This window comes from Cervus elaphus, chromosome 15 (assembly GCF_910594005.1).
Source record: "Cervus elaphus chromosome 15, mCerEla1.1, whole genome shotgun sequence".
In the NCBI taxonomy this organism is placed as follows: domain Eukaryota; kingdom Metazoa; phylum Chordata; class Mammalia; order Artiodactyla; family Cervidae; genus Cervus; species Cervus elaphus.
Window position 1 is genome coordinate 27725568 of NC_057829.1, and position 9638 is coordinate 27735205.

The following is a 9638-nucleotide window of genomic DNA, read 5'->3' on the forward strand; positions in this document are numbered from 1 at the left end:
AGAGCGCCCCGCCCCCCCAAAAAGGCGTGCAATCTTTACAGCCGAACCATGGGCGCTGAATCCTGGCTGTGCTATTGACTAGTTGGGTGACCTCAGTGAGCATCAGTTTTCTCACCTTTAAAATGGGGACAATTATGGTGTGTGCTGTGAATGATGATGGGGAGACACCTGAGAGGCTCCTGGCCTCTATTGTTCCTCTAACCACTGAGGTGGCAAGGAGCTCTGAACGCACTGTGACCAGCTTCGCCAGGGTGGAATCTGATGGTGCCTGGCCTCGTGACCATGCTGCACGCCTCTGGCCTCTTGTCCTGGGGCTTCTCTGAGGCCATCAAAGCGTGGGATGCCTATGGCTCTGCCTTTGTGTGTGTGTGTGTGTGTGTGTGTGTGTACAGCCCTTTGGGGTGGACACTGACCAATAAGAAACATGAGCTGGTGGATAAATTCTTCCTCCTATGCCTCCTGGTCCAGGTCTCCTGAGTTGCATTTTATATGCCGTCTTAAAGGATACCCCCGGGGGATAGAGCAATCATTCAGGTGCACCCAGAGGCAGCCAAGTGGATCACACACCTTGGCTTCAACTCTGCCTCCTTCCCTGCTTCACTTCCATCCCTTCCTCCCTCCTGCTCCCTGGGGTCACTCTTCCTAACACAGCAATGGGCATCAGCTCTTGGCCTCAGGCTTTGCTTTCTACGAACCCAGACACGACAACAATCATCTTCCTCAAAGGGTGTTGGAGGATAGAGGGAACAGAAATGGCCATTGAACTGAGAAGGAAGGCATCTTGAGACAGAAAAACGAGGCAGGCAGCTCCATCTCATCACTGGATCCATCATCACAGGACAACTTACTCTAAGGGTGGGGTCGGGCAGACAATGGCCTGGGAGCAGTCACAGCTGCACTCTGCACCGCCAAGGGGCCATTCAGACAGTTTCACGGTTAACCGAGGATATGAGGGTATATGTTTGGAAATAGGACATGCATTCCTACGTCAAGATTCATGAACGGGTAACTTGTCTCGTGGGGGCAGGGAATCCAGCAGCAAAGGCCTTTATCATTGTTTGGGGACTAAGAGGGCAGAGCGGTCATCTGGTCCAAATGATTATTAAACAGCTTTCATTAACTACCAAGCCCTTGCGGACAGAGAAGTGATTTACTGCGCAGTACAGGCTTGGGTAGGGTCAGTGGAAGGGCAGGAGGAACTGAACAGGCCCAAGACGGCGTCAGTTATGCTAACAGCCTTACAAGCGGCCTGTGTGAAGGTGAAATAAGCTGATTAAAGTCAGGTGCTTAGACCAGGGTCCGGCACCAGTGGGCTTCTGTCTTACCACCACCCTCCTTCTCCCTCTTCCTCCATATCCGATCAGGCAGGAGGCCCTCTCACTCCATCTCCTCACCAAATCCTGACTAGGTCCCCCAGCCCCACTGCCACTAGCGGTCCAGGCCACTGCCTGGATGCCGAGTGGCTCTCCCCTGCCTAACTCTTGTTACTGCAGGCATGGTGACCTTCCCAAGGAACAAATCTGGTTGTGCCCCTGTTCTACTTGCATTTCTCCCCATTACTCCTTAAAGAAGATGCAAGCTCCAAACTCTGATTCAAAAAGAGAACGTGCACTCCTCCGCTCACAGCAGCACCATTCACGACAGCCAAGACACGGGAACAACCTAAGTGTCCATCAACAGGGGAACGGATAAAGAAGGTGTGGTACATATACTGGAGAAGGACGTGGCAACCCACTCCAGTGTTCTTGCCTGGAGAATCCCGGGACGGGGGAGCCTGATGGGCTGCCGACTACGGGGTCGCACAGAGTCGGACACCACTGAAGCGACTTAGCAGCAGCACATATATACAATGGGATACTATTCGGCCATACAAAACAATGAAATAATGCCATTCACAGCAACACGGATGGACCTAGAGATGCTCATACGAAGAAGTAAATCAGACAGAGAAAGACAAATAACATATGATATCACTTCTCTGTAGAATCCAAAATATGATACAAGTGAACTTATTTACAAAGCAGAAACAGACTCACAGACATAGAAAACAAACTTATGGTTTCCAAAAGGGAAAGCAAGGATTGGCGGGAGGGATAAGGTAATAGGTCTGGAAAAAACAGATACTACTATAAACAAAACAGATAAGTTGTAAGGATTTACTGGCAGAGGGAACTATATTCAATATCTTGTAGTGAACTATAATGGAAAAGGATATGAAAAAGAGTATGTGCGTGTATATATATGTGTGTATATATATATATATCACTGAATCACTTGGCCATACACCAGACTCTAACACAACATTGTAAATCAACTATACTCCATTTAAAAAAAAAGAAGGTGCAAACTCCATAGTGTGGGGAGACTCGAGACTCTCCAGGCTCCCCACTGACCATGCCCACGCCATCTGGGCTCCTGGCCACTCTCCCTTCCCCTCTCAGCTCTTCCCTCGCTTGGTCTCTTTGCCTGGAAGACTGTGTGTCCCGTTCCCCTCCTCATCTGCCTGATATCAAGTACCAGCAGACACAGGGAGACTTCTGTTAAACTTTTTATTGAAGAAATTTTCAAACACATATAAAATAAAGCGACTATTGTAAGGAAGCAGCTTCAACAGTTATCAATACATGGCCAATTATGTTTCATCTCTGCTTCTCCCCACTCCTTCCTCCTCTTCAGATATTTGGGAGGAAGGAAATGGCACCCCACTCCAGTACTCTTGCTTGGAAAATCCCATGGATGGAGGAGCCTGGTAGGCTACAGTCCACGAGGTCGCAAAGAGTCGGACATGACTAAGCAACTTCACTTTCACTTTCACTATTTCACTATGTAACTCTATAAGAGCTCTTTTTTACAAAAATAGTACCACAATACTACCATCCCATCTTAACAATAGTTCTTTAAATCATCAAAGATGCCATCAGATTTTACATTTCACCAATTATTTTATACATTTCTTAGGAAGACTGTTTGAATCAGGATCCAAATGAATTCCATATACCATGTTTGATTCATATGGATTTAGGTTGCTTTTTTTCCTTCAATTTATTTTGATTTATAAGTTTCCTATCCATCTCTTATTTTTCTCTTTGCAATTTTCACTTAGTTGTTCGAAAACTAATGTCTTTTATCTGCAGAATATTCCACAGTCTGGATTGTGTCAGTCTTGAGGGTATCATTTTAATCCTGTTCCTCTGTCACTGTATTTCCTTAAATTGGTAGTTAGATTATAGGCTTGATCAGATCCAAGTTCATTTCTCCTTCCCCTCCCTCTCCTCTTGCTCCCTCTTCTGCTTCTTTTTCTGGACAATTCTATTTAATATTTGATATTTCATTCTTCCACCAGGGCATGCACAATGTCTGATGATATGTCTTTTTGCGTTATTACCAGTCACAGATGATCAATGCCTGGATCCATTAACTCACTGAAAGTTGCTCAGACATGTCCGACTCTTTGCAACCCCAAGGACAAGCCCACCAGGCTCCTCTGTCCATGGGGATTCTCCAGGCAAGAATACTAGAGTGGGTAGTCATTTCCTTCTCCACGGGATCTTCCCAACCCAGGGATCTAACCCAGGTCTCCCACACTGCAGGCAGATTCTTTACTGTCTGAGCCACCAGGGAAGCCCAAGAATACTGGAGTGGGTGGCCCATCAATTCTCAAGGGGATCTTCCCGACCCAGGGATCAAAATGGGGTCTCCTGCATTGCAGGCGACCAGGTGAGCTACCAGGGAAGCCCATTAACTCATTAGGGATGCAAAATGGTGATATTTAACTCCATGTTTTCTTATTTGATTATTAACTGGCAAGACAATATGAATGATTCACCAGTATTTTTAGTTTTTTGAAGCCTGGATTATCCAGAAAGAGCTCAAGGGAACAAAATTTCTTGGGTTCTTCCATGTTCATAACAGTTCAGCTTTTATATTGAAGGTCAATTTCACTCAGTATAAAAATCTTTTGTTCACATTTCCTGAAACACGTCATTATATTGCCCTGTAACATAAAGCATTGCTATTAAGAAGTCAGATGACAATTTGTTTTTCTTTCCTTTATAAATGATTTCGTCTTTTTGCTTGTATTCTATTTTTTTTTTTTTTTCCTTTAAAGCCCTAGACATAAGTCTCAGGGTTGATTTGCCCAGGTATATGGTATGCTTCTTCTGTATGAAATTTCAGGCCAGGCTCTCTGTAAGGAACATTTCCTTGAGTTATAGTTTTCTGTATTTGTTCTGTCCCATTGCTTTGCTTTATTTCAGGGTTCTTCATGAATTCCTATTACTTGAATGCTGACTCTTCCTTTTCTGTATTCTCTCTGCTCTATCACTCTCAAATCTTTTTTTATCTCTTTATCTCTCTTTTAAAACGCCCTCCTTCTATCTTAGTTTTCTTTGAAAAATATTCTCTATTATGGTTATTTTCTCTTCTATTCCTTTTCTTTCATCTTCATTTATGAAAGGGATTCTTGTTCTTTTATATTTATTTTCTGACTTTATCTTCATCCTTTTCAAAACATTTTCCCCTAATCACCTGACTTCTGAGCTCATCTATTTTTACTTTATGTTTTAATTTCATAATTTCTATCATTTAAAATTTTTCTCTAATTTTTTGGAAATACTAAGTTTTCCCCTCCTTTATGGACATATTTTTCTGACATGTGCTTTTACTACTTGTAGAATATGTTATTTTACAGCTCACTCTTCTTTTTCTCATAATTTTACACAGGATCCAACCTTGATGCCTTCCTGGTGTTTCTTTTTAAAGCAAAAGGAATTTTTCTAGTACTTTTAGGAGACATCAGGGGAGTAAGGTTACTTTTCCAGCTTCATGGATCTTTAGCTCTTCATTCTGTTGAGTTTACAAAGTGACTGTTCTCATTACTACTGCTGCAAAACAAATCACCCCAAATTTAGTGTATAAAACAACCACTTTACTGTGTTCAGGGCTTCTCTGATGGCTCAGACGGTGAAGTATCTGCCTGCAATGCTGGAGACCTGGGTTCGATCCCTGGGTGGGGAAGATCCCCTAGAGAAGGAAATGGCAACCCACTCCAGTATTCTTGCCTGGAAAACCCCATGGACAGAGAAGCTTGGTAGGCTATAGTCCATGGGGTCACAAAGAGTCGGACACAACTGAGTGACTTCATTTTTTTTTTTTTTACTGTGTTCATGGATTCTGTGGGTCAAACATTCAGAAAGAGCACAATGAAAATGGCATGTCTCCACATCATGATGCCTGGGGTCCAGGCTGGAAGACAGGCTGGAGGTGACTTGAGAGCACTGGGCCACCTGACATCTCTTCCATTCACCTACCTGGTGCTGGATGCCCGCTGTCTGCTAGAATACCTACCTGCGATCTCTTCATGTGGCTCATTGGGCTTCCTCACAGCATGGTGGCTGATTTCCAAGCATGAACATTTTAAGAAAGAAGAGGACATGCATAACATTTAAGCAGTCTTGGAAGCCACATGGCCTCTACTTTCTCAATACTCTACTGGTCAAGTCCATCACAAAGTTCCAGTCAGGTTACATGGGTCCCACCTTTTAAAGGGACAAAAGTCAAGGCCACGCTGTAAGAAGGGCATGTGGGATGAGGAGATGATTTTTGCAGTCATCTTCGGAAAATAAAATCTGCCTCAGTAATTATATATATAAATGTGTGTGTATTATATAACACATATGCATGCACACACATGTACACACACGTTTGTACTTCTTCAGATCCCCTGATCTTCCATCCTCCAACCCCACTTTTGTCTGGAGTTTTTCTTCCTTTGTCCTTAGCGTTGCTGTCCTGATTAGTTTGGATTCTACTCTCCAAGTCCCAGTGCGGGACTTTGTCATTAAAAAGGGCTTCAGCCTATTAGTTTTAAGAGTGTATAGGGGAAGCAAAAATGAGTTTATGGGACCCAGATGGTTCTCAGCATCATCAGACATCACTGCACAGCAGTCCCCTGGCACTCATATGCAAACTGGATCCTGCAGAAATATTTTCTGGTTTCAGCTGCTTTTGAATTGACCTGCGATTGAGTACAAGTTGGTGATGTGAGAATTCAACTGTTCTCAGGACCATCAGAAGCCCAGGTGTCTTTCTTCTGCTTTCTCCTTCACAGAAACCAGTATCACATAAGTGTAGTAACAGTGGTTTGTCCTCACCCAATCAGTATTTTGAGCTTATGGGTTATGTCACCTAGCTTTGCTACAGAAGTTGTCTGTGACTCTTCTGATTTCCTTATTCTAGTGGTTTTTCTGGAGGTGAGGGACAGGAAGGGTGGCAGATGAGTCTGTTAGGTCTGTCATAACAAAATACCACAGGCTGGATGGTTCAAACAACAGAAATGCATTTTCTCACAGTTTTGGAGGCTAGAAGTCCAAGATCCAGGTGCTGTCAGGGTTGGTTTCTGTGAGACCTCTCCTCCTGGCTTACAGACAGCCACCTTCTCTCTGTCTTCACATGGCCTCTCCTCTGTGGGCACGTGGAGAGACGGAGAGTGATCTCTCATGTCTCCTCCTCTTCTAAAGACACCAGTCCTGCAGGATTAGGCCCCTTATGAACTCATTGAACATTAATTATATACTTTAAGGCCCTATCTCCAAGTACAGTCGCTTTGGGGGTGAGAGCTTCAACATGTGAATTTCAGGGGGACAGGGTTCAGTCGGTAACAGGGAGAACTTGGGGAGAGGCTAGCACCACATTCTGCTGTCTTCCCAGAATGAGAGAGGTTCTGGTTGCAATCTGTACAGGCCAGTGACCCAGGGCAGGGAGCGCAGCAGAGGAGGGTGGGGAGTGCTCTGGGGCTGAACGGAAGATGCCATCAAGCACTTGACAAAGGCCCCCCATGGCTGGGCTCCTGCCTACCTCGAGCAGCTCCTTGGTTTTCTTACACACACCGTCCTGCTCCTGGGTCTCCTCTGTGGGCCTTTGTGCCCACAGTCGTGACTGCCTGCAATGCCTTTCCTCGCTTCCCTGTCACTTATCTCCAGTTCAACCAAGAGCTCCTATTTTATTTTATCCTTTAGAATTTATCTTGAGCATCTCCTTCTCCAGAAAGTCTTCCCAGATGTCTAGCTGGCTGCAGGGACCCACCATCTCAATGCTCCCAGACTGCGCCTGCATGCACACACACACACGTGCACACATACACCCCTCCTCATTGCACTTCCCTCACTGCAGTGTAATTGTGTCTTTATGAGCACCTCCACCACTAGACTGTTAAGACTCCTGAGGGCAAGGCCTGTGTCTTGTCACCTGCAGCAGACGGGATCCCTGCTCTCAATTCATTCCCCTCATCACAGAATTCACTCTCTATGCCATCACCGTGGCTTCATGTTGGATAAACAGACTTCTCTACTTTTACACTTTTGGGTTGGGCATGTGATTTGTTCTGGCTAGTGATGTTGGCAGAAGCTTTAAATGTGCTCAGGCGGTTTGTCTCCTGTGTTCCTGTGATCTCCCTTGAGAAAAACGTGCCCCAGGCTATCCACTGGTCCATGTGGAATATGGGGATATGAAGAGTAGACCTGAACCCAACCCAGAGGCTGGACCCAAGCCCAGCCAACCCGTGGTCTGAAACAGAAATCCCTGCTGACTCCCCCTACCCCAGTGCACCTAGGAAAGAGAAAGATAAATACCTGTTGTTGGGATCTGGAGGATGTTTGTTTTGCAGCATTATTGCAGCAATAGCTGATAAAAACAATATTCATCCTAGTGTTCCAAGCCCGGCACAATCCTGGACCAAAAAATGTTTGCTGAGTAAAGAAGCAAACACATCCTTTGACCCAGTACCTTTGTAGTAGGAGTCAGTTCTAGTCTCCTCCCCTGCTGAGACTTCTTCTATCTCTTCTTTGCAAAGGGGATAATGGCGGTTTCCTTGTAGGACTGCTGTGAGGATTCAATAAAATAACCTAGGTACAGCTCCTGGCACTTTTTGCCCAATAAGTGCCATTTTTCTTCCTCCTCCTTCACTCCTTGACATCTTTAAATGAGCTCTTAAGGTAAAATGATGGGGGCCCAGGGAGCTGAGTGGGGAGAGGGAAAAGCTTATTCTAGGCTCATGGGCCTTGGGCCCTTTAACTCCAGTGGGGGAAGCCTCTTCTTATCCTTCCCCTTCCTCTCTTCCTTTGCCTGCAGGGTTCTCCCCTGAGTCACTGCCAATCAGCTGCTCCTGGCCCACAGAAGAGGAGATGCCCCAGATCCCAAGAGTGGCTTGGCAATTCCTTGGCAGCATGTGGCTGGGCTCCCTTAAGAGGCTGGGAAGCTTACACTTCCTCTCTCTTGGACAGCAGCTGCTACGTAAGGGGCCTGACTACTCTGAAAGCACCATGCTGGGAGGATGCCAGGCCAGTCACGTGGGGACAGAAAGGCCACACCGAGGAGCACTAAGATGCCACACGTAGGACTGAAGCCTCTTGGACTTTCCAGCCCAGCCCAGCTCAACTGTCAGTTGAACACAGCAGAGTGAGTGGCCTCGGCCGATGCCAGGTGGAGCAGAGGAGCCCAGCTTCCCACAAGATGGGGAGAACGTTTCTGTTGTTTTAAGTCATTAAGTTTTGAGGTGGTTTGTTACACAACAGATAAATTAATAAATAAATGAAACTCTCTCTATATAATATATATGCTATATATAATTATATATAATGCACATTTTCATTATTATTCCTGAACCTTTGAGAGGAAGTGGTAGAATGACCTTAAATGTTTCTGTGTGTATCTCTAATGAATCAAGTATCATTTTACAAAACAGTACAGTTATCAAATATTGACTCAATATTATTATTAATTCAGTCCCTATTCATATTGGGTCAATGATCAAAATAATGTCTTTCATGTTGATTTTTTTTTTCAGTTCCAGAATCCAGTTCAGGATTAGACATTACATTTAGCAGCTGTATTACCTGTAAGAAGGTGCATAACAAGTCACCCCAAAACTTAACATCTCACCATGTCTGTGGGTCAAGAATCTGGATGTGGCCTCATTGGGCTATTTAGGTCAAGGCTTCAACTGAGGTTTCATCCAAGGCTGCAGTGATGCTAAGATACAACTGGGACAGGATCTGCTTCCAGGCTCACTCAGGGATTGCTGGCAGGATTCAGTCTACTGGCCCAAGGGCCTCAGTTTCTTAAAACACTGGCCTCTCCATTGGGTAATCTCACAATTTGGCAATTTGTTTCATCAGACCAAGAGAGCTGAGAAGAATGAGAGAAAGAATCCTAGCAAGAGAGAAGCCACAGTCTTTTGTAATCTAAACACATTCTTCCGGATTCTCAGAAGTGACATTCCATCACCTTTGCTGTACTCTATTCATTAGAAGCAAGTCATCAACATGTAAGCAACATGTAAGCAACATGTAAGATGAACGGAGAGGACTTCCCAGGTGGTCCAGTGGTTAAGAATCCACCTGCCAATGCAGGGGACATGGGTCCCATCCCTGGTCTGGGAAGATTCCACGCGCCATGGGGCAACTAAGCCCATGTGCCACAACCACTGAGCCTCAACTACTGAAGCCCTAGAGCCCATGTGCCACAACAAGAAAAGCCACTGCAGTGAGAGGCCTGCATACTAGAGTGCAGCTCCAGCCTATCACAACTAGAGAAAGCCTGCATTCAGCAACAAAGACCCAGCACAGCCAAAGATAAATAAT